The sequence below is a fragment of the Diabrotica undecimpunctata genome, chromosome 8 (assembly GCF_040954645.1).
Source record: "Diabrotica undecimpunctata isolate CICGRU chromosome 8, icDiaUnde3, whole genome shotgun sequence".
In the NCBI taxonomy this organism is placed as follows: domain Eukaryota; kingdom Metazoa; phylum Arthropoda; class Insecta; order Coleoptera; family Chrysomelidae; genus Diabrotica; species Diabrotica undecimpunctata.
In genome coordinates this window covers 103,921,685-103,936,424 of record NC_092810.1, presented here as the reverse complement: position 1 = coordinate 103,936,424, position 14,740 = coordinate 103,921,685, and the positions used below count along the sequence as shown (strand labels likewise).

Sequence of the window (14,740 nt, the reverse complement as noted above, 5' to 3'; positions counted from 1 at the left end):
ATAATAATCGACTCCTAAGAAATACCGAAATAGCAGATGAGTTAGGAAATAAGATAAACCATGAAATTAAAAAACAGTTAGAAAGATCTGAACAAGAAAATATCAGACAAAATATAGATATAATGAATTCCACCATGGTTACCATAGCAGACAAAGTTTTGAAATCAGAAAAAGAGCCAGTAAAGAAAAAGGATTGGATGATCGATAACATACTAGACCTTATTCAGCAAAGAAGAAATTGTAAAAATAAAGATGAGACTCGATATAGAGAAATATATAAGATAGGAGGTTAAGCGAGCAAAAGAGGCCTGGATGGAACAGAGATGTCGTGAGATGGAAGAACTACAAAGAAAACATGACGAGTTTAATATACACAAAAAAACTTAAAGAAATTACCTACACTCAGAGAAAAAGAACTCCTCACTTTATAAGCAACTGCAAAGGTAAAATTATTCTCGACTTAAACGAAAAAAAGGAAGAATGGACCAACTACATAAAAGAGCTCTTCCTGGATACGAGGCCACCACTTAACACCACAAAGTATACGAATACTGCTGGTCCTAGTATTTTAAAAGCAAAAGTAAAGAAAGCCATCAAACAAAGCAAAAATGGGAAATCTCCAGGCCGTGACCAAATACCATCAGACTAGCTCAAACTTCTAGACGACGTCAATGTCTCAGAACTAACAAACATTTATAACCACATATACGAAACTGGAACACTGCCACGAATATGGTTGGAGTCTACATTTATCACACTTTTAAAAAAACCTAATACATCATCATGTAAAGACTTTAGACTAATTAGTCTCATGAGTCACTCTCTCAATAGAATCAAGCAGAAATGTGAAGACACAATGGGAAATAAACAATTCGGTTTCAGAGAAGGATTGGGAACAAGGGAAGCTTTGTTCTCAATCAAAGTCTCAATTCTCAAAGAAACAGACAAAATTTGTATTCAAAGAGGTGTAAGACAGGGTTGTGTATTGTCCCCAACTTTGTTTAACGTTTACTCAGAAATAATTTTTAACGAAGCCTTGGAAGGACAATGAGTTCGAATCGGGGGAGAAACTATTAACAACATCAGATATGCAGATGACAAAGTTACTTGTGGTTAGTAAACAAGACCTCGGCGCTATACAACTAATTGTCAATAATGAACCGATAACAAAAGGTAACCATTTTAAATACCTAGGATGTTGGATAAACGAGACACTAAATCCGGATGAAGAAATTAAAACTCGTATAGAAATTGCAAGAGGAGCATTTATGAAACTTAGATCCATTCTCAGCAATTCTCAGCTGAACTTACAGCTGAGAATTAAGTTTCTAAAATGTTATGTGTATCCTGTATTACTGTATGGATGTGAAACCTGGATTATGAAGGTTAACATGATGAACAAATTAGAAGCCTTCGAGATGTGGTTATATCGTAGAATGCTCAGAATATCATCTGTTTAACATATTTCAAACAGAGCAGGTCTAGGTGAAGGCGACTTAATAAAGATGATAAAAAAGAGAGAACTCGAATATCTGGGGCATATAATGAAAGGAAGCAGATACAGGATAATGCAGTTGATACTGAACGGAAAGATCGACGGAAAAATAGGAATTGGTAGAAAGAAATATTCATGGCTCTGAAACCTTCGTCAATGGACTGGCTTATCAGCAGATGAATTATTACATGCCGCGCAAGATCGAGAACGATATAGGCAAATCGTCATGGAAGCTACCCACACCTGAAACTTGGGCACGGTACTCAAAGAAGAAAAAGATGTTGAATAAATTGAAATAAGAAAGCAAAACCTATCAACGTGAATGCGAAAATAGATAATTGCAGTAAATGCAAGCTGTATCGTCCGAGTCGTCTTCTTCAAAAGAGTATTCACAATCGTCTTCAAAATTGTAGTTAAAACACTATCTTGTCTTTTCACTTTTCTGGCGTCTTGTTTCGTTTTTGCTTTTTTTCCTGCAATTTTTTGTTTTATATCTTCAATTTCTGGCGTTAAATCTAAATATCGTTTTTTACCCCGTTTTCTACCTCTTTTCTGCGTTACTTCAGACAGTCCAGCTAAAGTAGGAGGACAAGTATCTTCTACCGAGATGTTTAGGACTAACGACGATGTTGATTTCTGATCGGTGGATCTTTGATAAACTTTCAATCGAAGAAACATTTTGGCTCTAATATTCAGGTGGTGAGTTCTGGTCAGAACATCCTGGCAGTGAGTTTTGTTCAGAGTTTTCTTTATCTGTTGTTATAGATGGCAAAAATTGCCAATCCTCGAAGACATCTGGATTGAACTTATGTATTCCTGTCTTTTTAATGCAGTTATTACATTTGATGGTAGAGCACTTTTTAAATATGCTCCATTAAAGAGACTGGTTACTTTAAATTGGGTCACTGTTTTACCTGGATTATGTCGCAGCTACAATTGAATTTCTTGGCCCTAGTAAGTTTGGAGTAGTCTAAAAAATCTTACGTCCAAGAGTTGAACGTGATGAAAGTAGCGAGCAGGAAAATACTGTTCTCCTTTGTAAACTGAAGAAATTCAAAACATTCATGACTACCATGACCATCAAGTAATAACCAAACTTTGTTGGTTTTAGAAGCCTTTGTATTCGTTAAAAAATGTTGCAGCCGGTTTACAAATAGAAAATGCCGGAAGTCATACATCATTTTGCTTGAGTGAAGGCTACACTTCCAGTGGTTGCATTGATCATAAATTCATATTTCTTTCTCTGTCGAGAAGAAATCAAAACAGGACGAACATTTGATCCAATTGCATGCATTGCTTATACGACCGTAACATGTAGACCACGCTTTGCACCTTAAAGCCCCAACTTGTTTTTGTGACCTTTATTAACATAAATTATCTGCGATTTCTTTTGCAAAGTTGTCAAACCAGACTCGTTCATATTATAAATGTTTTCCGGTGAAAAGTGAAACTCGTCTAATATATTTGCTAATGTAGTAAAATTGGTATATAAGTATATTTGGTTTATTAAAAGCTTGAGCTTGATATTTGAGGATTTCGCTTTAAAAAGCCTCTGACCCATTTCCAGCCTGCCATCTTGGCTTCCTTATTAAAATTGTGGCTAATATTGTTTCCTTCACCTACTTTGTATACAAGTTTTTGCAAATCTTTACTGGTCAGGATAAAAAGAAGTTTCCATAGTGATAATAAATGGTCAGCAACTTCCTGTTCAATAGCAGTGGAGAATATTGGTCTTCGTCCTTCCAAATCACTTTTGATACTTCCTTGTCGCTTAATAAAGCGCCTTTTAAAAGTCGTTATTTGAACGTTAAGTGTTTTTGCTACCAGCGTAAACCCCATAGTTTTTTCCTCTATGCTTTTTAAAGCTTGATGCATATTACTCTCTTTTCACTGCCTTTTCTGAGGAGCCATACATCTACAACATATTATGTTAATCATTAAGTAGCCAAACTGAAGGTATGTCCAATTTATTTTCGTTTTCCTATGATATACCCTAGTCCGTCATAGGTAACGACACAGGGGTCCATCTGTCCATCATAGGCAAATAAAAAAGGCAGTAATTTTAATTTTTTTAATTTTGTTTTGACATTTTAACCTAAAACAAAGTATATTATTTGACAAAGAAAGTGAAATTTCATACAAAACAAAAGCAACACTTAGCTTAACGTATGTTACGAGTAAAATACTACGTACCAAAAAAGATTATTAGATCAGCAATGCCAAATTTTAATTTTATTTCAGTTTACTTGCTAATATAACAACCAAGTGTCTGAAACTTTGCGGATACTAAACTACAAACTTAGTGCGCAATCGGAAACCGGCGATGTATATGTAACCGCGCGGTATTTGAAATTACAGCCAGGGATTCGTCATAGGCAGGCAGCGTCCATAGACACTTCTCCTATCGCATCCCTACGAAATACCCCAAATTTCATTCCTGAAATTCCATGCCACAAAACAAAGTTTTTTTATTTTCTGTTTTTGCATTCGGTGTACTTTTGAAATCTTTGTTTACATATTTCGGTCAATTTTGTCATACGCTTGTTTAAACTGGAAAAATATTGCATACAGTATACCTATTTTGTATTTCTAACTACCGGTTTGCAAATTCTTTAGGGCAAATATCTGGTCTATTCCTTTGGTATTCGCCTAACAAATTATTTTCAGCACATTCATTGATCCAACCTCCTGAATCGTGCCAGTATTTGGTTACAAATAATTTCTATCATTTCCATATGATAGTTTAAATCCTTTCTTTTATAATAACAAAAACAATAAAATAAATCATAACTTTAATCTAAATCCGGCTTTCTCAATTCACTGATGGATGACAGCTTCCTCAATGTTTCCACTATTGTCATCAATAGTGCATTCAGTTTTTTGCTTATCTTATCACTTCTTCTCTTTGTTTTCTCCTTAATTCGAAATATTACCTTGTTTTAACCCTTTCGCTACTGAAATATTATTAGACAGAGAAAAATTTTTTTTGTGGAATTTTAGTTAAATAGGTATAAATAAATGGGATTATACAAAAAAACAAAAAAATCCCCCACCAGATGTAAAAATTTTGTTGTACACGTTTGTGTACATTAGTACTAAACAGTAGTTGGGCTAAATGGTAAAATGTGTATTTTTTATGTAAAAGCTTTAAAAATAAACCGAAACAAGTAATAATTATTTGTTTAATATTCAGCTTATATCTAAGATTAAAATACATGAAAATTTATGAATCGCAAACAAAATCTAACACAAATACAAAGTCATTTCGAGTGGAAGGTCAAAAAGCAGTTCCTCTCCTTTCCTAGACACAAATAAACATAACACTTGCGGCACATGAAACGTGAACGCCCTTTACAGTTGTTTTGTTTGCAGCGCCCAATCCCTTTCTCACCACTGTGAATAGGCAAATGATCTACATTATCTAATCGAACTGTGTCAATGGGACGAGTTTCAAATCTACACCTTTTAGTGTTGTTTGAATTTGTTTCTAAAGTTACGTCTTGTAAACTTGGTCGACCCCTTTTCTTGTCTTTACCACACATTGTACCAGCAAGTACCAAGGAATTTCCAACATCCATTCGAAAATGTAAAAGATCGAGAATTTTCTTGCTGTCAACACCTAGTCTTTTACAGTCTTCTTTGTACTCCAACCAACTGTTGCAGATTGACATATCTATTGCGTGGAAGAAAATACGAAGGGTCCATTTCTTCGATCTGATAAATATGCGATGTAAGCCTAATAAAAAATCCATTTTATCTACACCGCCCATAGAATAATTATAACGCTTGATTACCGCTGGTCTTTCAACATCTACAAATGTTTTTTTATTTTTTCCCATCTTTTAACGATATCTTTATCTCCAATACCAACAAAGTTAGATGCTATATTGACTATTCTGTTATCAAACCATTTAACTAAAATAACGTCACCGTCTTTACTACAGAGCTGTTCCATGTAACCCCTGGGTTTCTTGGAAAATTCTTTTTCACTGAGAAAAGGTTTTCCAAATCTATTCAGTCTGGCAGTTCCGGCACCATAAATGTTATTCTGTTTTAGATACTGCAATAACGCATAGGATGAAAAAAAGTTGTCAAAGTATAATTGTGTATAAAGTGTTTGAATTCTTTTACTAAGATGAATTACAACTGCAGCACCATGTCCAAATTTGTTTTGTAAAGTTTGGTCAATTTCGGTCTTTTTTCCCTGATACAAAATAAAATCATATATCAGTCCACTTTCTCCACACAGTAGAAACAATTTTATTCCCCATGGATTAGGCTTACTTTTTATATATTGTTTCACCAATAATTTTCCATTTAAGGGACATATCTGTTCGTCGACACATAACTTCTCCTCATGTTCTAATTCTCGGCATCTTTTAAAAACGGCATCAAAAATTGGTCGAACTTTATAAAAAACATCTGTATTATCTGGATCTTTTTCCAAGTTATTTACTATGTGTAAATATGTTCTGAGTTTATAGAATCTCTTTCTGGACATACTGTTTATAAAAGTGCTCATACCTATAGCATTATCCCAATATAAATGTATTCTACGCAGTTTCAAACATCCCATTATGATGTGTAAACCTATAAGGATCTCAATTTCTTTTGAATTCCTGTGTGCAAAATTAAAATCGTTACATTGCTGGGCATACAGATTTGTTTTCTCTGCAACATTTTCGAATAAAGCTGCCGGGATATATCTTGAGAAATATTCAATAGGCAACTTAACTTCTGTATCGCTATGTTCATCTTGAGGTTTGGTCCAATTTTGTATTGCTAGTGGGGCAGTTTGTCTTTCTGTCCTTTGAATTTTGTTTTTAGTCGTTAAATACGCAAAAGTATTTTCATAATTTCTGTTGATAGTATCTTATCCTATTACACCTACGTCGTCGAATATTTTATCTTCTCGAAGCTCATCTTCATTATTGTCATCTTGTGGATCCATTGCAGCAACTAGTTATGTCTTCAATGCGGCTTTCCACATTTTCTGCTTCTTCTAATAGATCTTCATCATCAGCTTCACCTTCGGACAAATCGGAGAGATCCGAAAAGTACCCGTTGTCTAATTTCTGCATCAAATTTTTCACATATTTGTTAACTCTCACGTCTCGCATAAAAATAGATGCTTTTGAGTTTCTTAAGCCTGCAAAGAAAAATTTTGTTGTAACTTTTGCCTGTTATCAACACACATTTGATTCGAATCCAAAATAGTCTCTGAATACAGTTGTGCATGATTGTGTACATAAAACAACTAACTGAAATTTACCTTCCAGTACAATTGTACACGATCGTGTACATAATGTTTTATACAGTTTTTTCAAAAACCTTTACCACATAACGATGAGATTACTATCAAGAAATATTCCGTAAACATTCATAAAATCATGCAGTATAATAAAATAGCCACAACGTAACTGTATAAAAATAAAAAATATATAAATGAAAGGTACTCACCTGATCCACAACTTCTGTTGGTCGCCATGTTGGTTGGTAATGATTATTTAAACCGATTTTTCATAGATGGAGCCAGTGGCTTCAAATTATATAAAAGAAGTGTACCTGATCATGTACAAATGGTTGTTGCGGAATACATATAGAAGTTCTCTTATTTCTTAAGGTTTGAAATCCATGTACACGATTATGTACACCAGTAGCGAAAGGGTTAATCTACATATTTGGCTCATATCTATCTACAATTTTATTATATTCGTTTTTGCTATCTATATTTTTGTACGTAGAGTTTATTTTATTGTTCATTATAATTTTTCTCTTTTAATGGCTTATAAAGTTTTATAACTTTAATTCTTTAAACACCCAGTCATTAGTTTAAGATTTTTCCCACCTTGGAATTTTTCATAGAATTTTGTTTATATTGTACATTTTCCAACAATTTCCATAGTTCATCAGATTTGTTATATTTGTTCCATTATAAATTGTTCTCCACTTAAACTAAAAATGAGAGATTTAGAACCTATATCCATATATATTTATACTGTACCTATTTGTAAAAAATGTCCATAATAGCATAACAAATTTTCACTAGTAATTGTAATATTGGTTGCCTACATCAAAGGAAGTTCATTGTTGTACCTAAATTAAAGTTTTAAATTTACTTAAAACATTCTAACAGCCTTAATATTAAGTTTCTGTACTAAGAAGTCTTATTTTGTAATCGAATAAAGCATTCTTAAACATACATCGTAAGCAATAAACACTTTGTTATTCTGGTAATTCAGCATCCATTGGATACGTAAGCGATAAACGTAAAGCGTAACAAACAAACGAGGGACGAGGAACGCAGTCGCCGTATATTTGATGCTTGATGGTGTATTGCTTGTTGGTTTGTGTGCAAGTGGAAGTGATTAATAAAAACTGTGATTGTTGAACGAGAGTAAGTATAAATTGATCATATTTGAGTGAAAACGGAAATTAATTTTATTTACCAATTAAGAGTATATATTAGTTTTCGTATATAGCTGAGATCGGTTTGAAATAAAATGGTTATGTTCAAAGTGGTTTAACTCACGCCGTGATTCGTAATGAAAGAATGCTTTTAGTTTTATTTATTTGGCTGATAATACAACGCTAATTTTACACGGTATGTGCAAGTAATCTATTTTTAGGAATAAATCGCATTTAAGAGTCATATACTAAACAAAAACATTTTTGTTTTTCCTTGGTTAGTCTACTAGATTCTTTTCGAATCTGTTTATTATATCATGCAGTCTGCCTGTAATGTTTTTGATTGTAATGTACAGATACATGAAGTATAGGACAGTTTTTTCTGTATCTACAGATATAAACCCATATTTGAATCTGTGTGAGTTTCCCTAATGATCATTACTGATCCTGTGATCCTACTAGTTCATGCCACTCTTTAGTGATTAGATTTGTATTACACTCTTAATTTTTTTCCGGCAATGTTTCTTTATATCAGAAGATTTATGCGGTTATATCTAAGAGTTTGGTGTAACCCACAGATTATTCTATCTTTCACTTAAAATGTTTGAAAAATGCAACAAATAGAATAAGTGGTATATTGTTATCTAGGGCCCAGAATTGCTAGATATAAATTTAAATAAAACACTGGTGTGAATTGTTCTTTGTCCAAAATTTCACATCTACATCTATTTATTAGATCTTGTTGTGGATACCATTCATTTAGGGACTATTTTCATCTAGTGAATACAAGATTACAAAATAAATCATCGAAATTCAAATTGTTTTTTTGATTGTTTACTGCTTTGTATATAATTCTTATGTTCCATTTTTTCAAAATCTGGTTAATAAATTATTATCTATCTTTTCTGGTCGTTCTTCATCATTGGACTTACTTCAAAAGCAAGTTTTAAGGAAACATGTTCTCACTATTTTCAGTTTATTTGAATTTACAGCTGGAACTATCCTTATCATAGCTGTCACATATTTTAGAAGTTGCTTTTTATATAGCCCTTTAAAACTTTGAATAATGTCTAATGCAAGCATAGTGTTTGGAAAAAATTGTAAATTAATCATTTTTAAATGTGATGACATCTTGTATTACCCAAAAATACAACTAAGTACTTTTCTTTTAGCTTGAACTTTTCCAAAAATGCTGCCATTATTTCAGTATTTGTTCTTCTTATCTGCATGCTGTTTTATTTCGTACTTTTTTAATTCCACTCCTTTGAAGTACAAAGAGTTTAACAAATTACCAATTGTTAAGGGTTAAAGTCACAAGTCATGTTTACATAAAATCTAACAGTTATTTTTTTAAACTTTACAGAGAAACACCTGGAATATTTAAATCACAATGTCTTCCTTGGCAACATACAAAAAAGTCCAATTTAATACTGTTTATTCATGTTATAAATATACAATCTTACACATGCCAAATATGTACAAAACCCCAATTAAAATTATGTTGTAGATATTTATGAATTGTATAAAAGGAATTTTTTATCAATATTTTTTAATTTTCGGATATTCTCAGACTAAACATTAAAACATTTTATTGTCCAATGCACTGGTCCATTTTGACACCTTTTCAAATGCCAGTATGCTGGTATCATATTATGCTTGTGCCTATAATAGTAACCATACTTATCCACATTACTTCTATAAAGATTGATATTCTCCTTTATGAATGAAAGGTTTATCGTTATCTAACTTATTAAATGTATTTTCCACATGTTTTTTATTTTCTCTTCTGCTGGTCTCTGTTTATTGCTATTGTTATATTCAGTTTTAGCATTTCAGCTCAATATAGCTCAATCTCTTTCCTTTTGTTGAGTAGTATCTGTACATTTCCCTTTAAGTTTACAACTGGGTGTCAAGTACCTTCAACTTTTATAACTTCTCTAATTTACTTATTTCTTTTTTTGCCTTTGGTTTTTAGGCAACATCTACCTTTTCATCAAAATTCACAAATGCACAAATATCAATTGATTTTTGTGTGTTTGTCAATTTTTATCTTTGTAAGTGTGAGTAAGGAACATTCTGGTTTCAAGATGTATCTTATTTTTCGATGTATAGAGTCTAATTTACCTAATGTTGTTCAAGTTTATATGATTTGCCTTTCATTTGTAGTTTGAGAGGGAGAAAAATATGCTTTATTGATACTATGTACCAAAATGTCATCAACCCGAATCTTTCAGCAGATTTAGAGAATTAGTATACATAAATACATTAAGTATTTAATTATATTGTATTAAGTAATATTTTTTAAGGCTAAATATAATACAATTAAAAAAATATTGGTAAAGTTTCTAAGTAAGAATTAGAATAATTGGTAATATTTCTAAGAGACTCAATAATATTCAGCTCAGAGGGGTGCTCTTGCTCATGGTATCAAATTCCATAAACCTGTTTTATGAAATGAACCCTTGTTTATATAATTTCACACTTCCAACAATAGCACCCTGCTGTTATGATCCTGTCCAAAGATGATCCCCTGCTGCCTTGGTGGTAGACACTTATGGATAATAAATATTAATGACTCTCTTAGATCTCTGGTAGGACTTTAATTACAATATTGACTATTAAGTTACAACCATGAAAGAAAAGACACTAAAAGAAATTTTCTGAAACCTTGTTTTTTGTGGCATGGCGCAATACTGCTTATTCATGTTGAAAAATATAAAATCTTACACACATCAAATATGTACAAAACCCATCGAGCAAAAAGACAGAAGAGGGAATGTAAAGGTAGTGGGGGCAAAAATGTTGTTAGACAGGAAGTGCCATTTTGAGAGGCCACATTAAACAAGGAAAGATAGTCTCTTTCCTTGTTTAAGAAATCAAATTTAGTTGGGTTATGTTATTGTTTGTCCCAACTGTCACATGAAAGCTTATTTATATTGAAGTTTTTTAACAATTGTGTCACATTTTAGACTATTATCGTTATTTGATTAAAACTTTATTATGCTCTAGTCTTAAAAAAAGTATTTTAAGTGTTTGGAACATAGTGCTTATAATAATATTGGAACATAGTCTTAAATTTGGCGCCTTTACATTTTGGGCCACTTTTATGAATTTTGGTCTCCTTTTCATAACGATTAGATTCCCTATTTGTCTTTTTGCTTGATGACAAAACCTCAATCAAAATTAAAATTATCTTGTAAATATTCCTGAATTGAATAAAAGGAATTTTTGATCAATATTTTTTTAATTTACATTTTCAAATTCCTTTTCAGGCAAGTTTCTGATATTTTCAGGCAGAATATTAAACCATTTTATTGCCCCATACCCTGATCCATTTTGACACCTTTTCAAACAACAATATGATGGTATAATATTCTGTTTAAGCTTAGTATCGTAACCATGCTGATCTTCATGACTTCTAAAAACGATTGGTACCTATTCCTCTTCATGAATCTAAAGGTTTTCTAGAATGCACTGTGTTGGTACAGTAAGAATTCCCAGGCTTCCCTAAATTTCAAATCAGCAAGGACTCTTACTGTCTTTCTGTGCAGACCAAATACTCTGTGAATGTCAGCTGCATGGCCCCAGACAAGGATAGAGTATGAAAGATGTCAGTGGAATATGGAGTGATATGTAGTACATATAATCTCTAGAGTGAGACACATTTGAAAAGATTTCTCAACATAAAGGGACTTTTATTTACTTTTTTACATAAGTTAATTATATGTGTGCGCCACTGTTATTTTGGGCCCAAAAGAACTCCTAAAAATCCAATCTTGCCAACTCCAGCATTCATATCACCCACATCTCTCATTGTGAAAATCACTTGTCTAGTTTTATTGTTGTTCAGTACAAACCCATTTGCAGCAAACCATTGCTCAGTGCTGTGTCACTATAGAAACCTCCAGCACTACCTCAATATTATCAGCTCTAAAGGCCACTGTAGTGTCATTTGCAAAGAATGTGTATTTAGCTGTATGTTCCATGTTTGGAAGATCGTTTGTATAAATCAAAAATAAAATAGGGCCCAGTATTAAACCCTGGGGTACTCAAATATTTAACACACATTAATTTGATGACAACACCCCACCAACCCTCACAACATGTACCCTATCTTTCAGACATGAATTTCTGAGCTCAATACTATTGGAACAAAATTTATATTTTCCTAATTTTTGCAAGAGGATTTCATGGCTGACCAAGTCAAAAGCCTTGCTCAAGTCACACCAAAGGACTGAGTTAAATTGAAGCTTATGAAATTGTTTTGTAATATACAATATAAGGTTTAAAATATCTAAGACTGCATTTTGACATTCAGAAAACATACCATTGACCTCAAAGAAATCTACTATTTGTAGTGCTATGCACTTTTCCACAATTTTTGAAATAAGTTCCAGTAGTGAGACTGGCCGATAATTTTCTGGCAGGTTTGAGTCCCCTCTTTTGAAGATTGAACAAATTATTGCTTTTTTAAGGATATCTGGAAAAACATGTTCTTTGATGCATGTACTGAAATTTAATATTAGTATGAAAAGAAAACGGGTCCATTTAATAAAGCAGTCTGATGTTCACATTTACAATATTTCACCAAAAGTATTATAACAGCTAAGCTGTAATAATTTCGAAAAACATAAAAAGATATCTGCTGAAATATCGCTTTTACTGCTCAGAAGGATATGACTCATTGCAGAACACCCACTGAACTGCTTACTGTGACTTTGCCATAAATCATTTTCTGTTAATCTGTATTCTTGTTTATGACATTTTTAAGTTACATTTTATATTCCTTTGTTATATACTATGTATTTTTGACTGCTACAAGCAATATTTGTATTTGTTAAATAGTAAATAAATAAATTCAGTTTGATTTTTGTTGTAAATGTATCATCATTCTCTAATTTGACACTTATTTTTTTGGATTGGCTGCTTCTTGGTCACTCCTTCTCTCCTTTCTTTATATTCGTTGTAAATTTTATTTAATGAGTACACATACTTACAATATTTTAATACTACTTATTCCAAAGAAAACTACCTAGTATTCACAAACTATTCGTTGATTCTTCACACTGTCTAAATATGTTTCTTCTTACTTATTAATTCTATACTCTTAACTGCTTCTCTTTGCAACATAAATTGACATAGTTTTTTTAGATCTATTTTTTTTGTTATAAATTTTTTTTATATAAAAACTGTGTTTATTTGAAAAGCACCACTCTCAATATTTCAGAAATGACCCATATTGAAAGAATGCTGAGAGAGGTCGATTTGTTAAATTTAATTTTACTTTCTCTGAATGACAAAATTTACAACTTTTTAGGAGAGCGAAAAACTTTCGATGCCAAAAACGTGCCAAAACATAGTGTTCATGAATCTGGAGTTTAGCTAGAACATTCAGAACAATATGTTTAACCCAAATCCTCATTAATCTAAAAATGGCCAATTTTTGTCTTATGAGGTTTCGACATTTCGTTGGGATTCCGATTCCTGGTTTCTCTTCCTTTGTAATCTTTACAAGTCTACTGCCACCCACTCCATCAATGTGGTCTCTCCATGCTCTCTTCTGACTCTAGACCATTCTACATCTTGGATCATACATCTATTTCTAAGCGGTTTGTCAGTAATTGATCTTAAAGTCTTCATTTCTGTAGTTCTTAGTAGTTGCAGAGTAGTGGTTGTTTCTTCGTATTACATCACAGAAAAATCCTGATACCCTGGCCTTTGTTATCGCTTGTGTTTGTATTTCTTGTTTTAGATTTCTATTTGTAATATTAGCGCCTAGATATTTGACATGACTTTTCCACACTTTTATTATAAATTGCTTACTTACATATTCTGGGTTCTCTTGATGTTGTTATTGTTTTGACAGATATAATTCAGAACGCTAGAATTCTACATTCTAGCGTTCATAACGCTACTATTTCAAACCTGTATAGTAGTTTGTGGAGATTGTCCACTTCTTCAGATATTATCACCACATCATCAACATAGCAAATTATTTTAAATTCTGTATGGCCCAATCTATAACCTCTTCTCGCGATTTTCACTTGTTTAATGATATGATCAATAAGGACTTTAGAGACAACTGGGCTGAGACTATCCATTGGCCTAATATCTTTTGAGACTGGTATGTTGTTAAACAACTTATTGTTTGCTCTTATGAAAGAGCTGTTTCTGATGTTTAATTGTCAAATAATTTCAATTGTTTTTGATTTAAGTTTTTTTTCCTTTAATAGTTTCGGAACATCGGCAAGCTTTACCCTATCAAAGGCTTGCGTAAGGTCAATGAAGCACATGAAGGTAACTTTATTATATTTGACAACTTTTTCGGCTATTTGTCTGATAATGAATATTGCATCTATGGTGGTTCTATTATTTCGGAAATGTTACATTGTAGTTTTGGTAAACTTTTACATATCAGCTAGTTGTAAGATGAATGACTGCTAAACTACTTACTGCTATACGAGTACAAAACATTTTACACATTTTAAATTTTGCCACACCATTTTTACCTTACTTAACAATATTATTTTTGTTGACTTCTCTACAAAATATATTTTTCCTCAAAATCTGAAGCTCCATAGTCTTTAAGGGAATATAAAACTATAATACTAAATAAGTAATAGTAGTAAACATGATCTTTAACAGTCATGTATGATTTATTTTTACATTGTTTGTCCAATGTTTTTATTTGATACATAAATATCTCTATTTGCATTTTAGTTTTATTTTTAGACTCAATGAGTAAACAAGAATTACAATTGCAGTTCCAACTTTAGAATTTGATTACTATTTTATAATACATATGTCTGAGTTTTCTTCTCTCAATAAGTCCATTTA

At 32.1% G+C, this 14,740-nt stretch overlaps 1 protein-coding gene across 3 annotated transcripts in view; it reads left to right on the top strand.

Moving 5' to 3' along the window:
- mub (poly(rC)-binding protein mub) overlaps positions 1-14,740 on the top strand; it is a 413,814-nt gene that overhangs the window by 225,688 nt on the left and 173,386 nt on the right. For 2 of the 3 annotated variants that reach the window (XM_072540673.1, XM_072540671.1), the window contains exon 1: positions 7,755-7,892. The exons of the other annotated variant lie outside the window; for it this stretch is intronic. The gene's annotated coding sequence lies outside the window, so the exon portion shown is untranslated. Of the gene's footprint in view, positions 1-7,754; positions 7,893-14,740 lie in introns of those variants that run through there. 3 annotated transcript variants of the gene reach the window in all.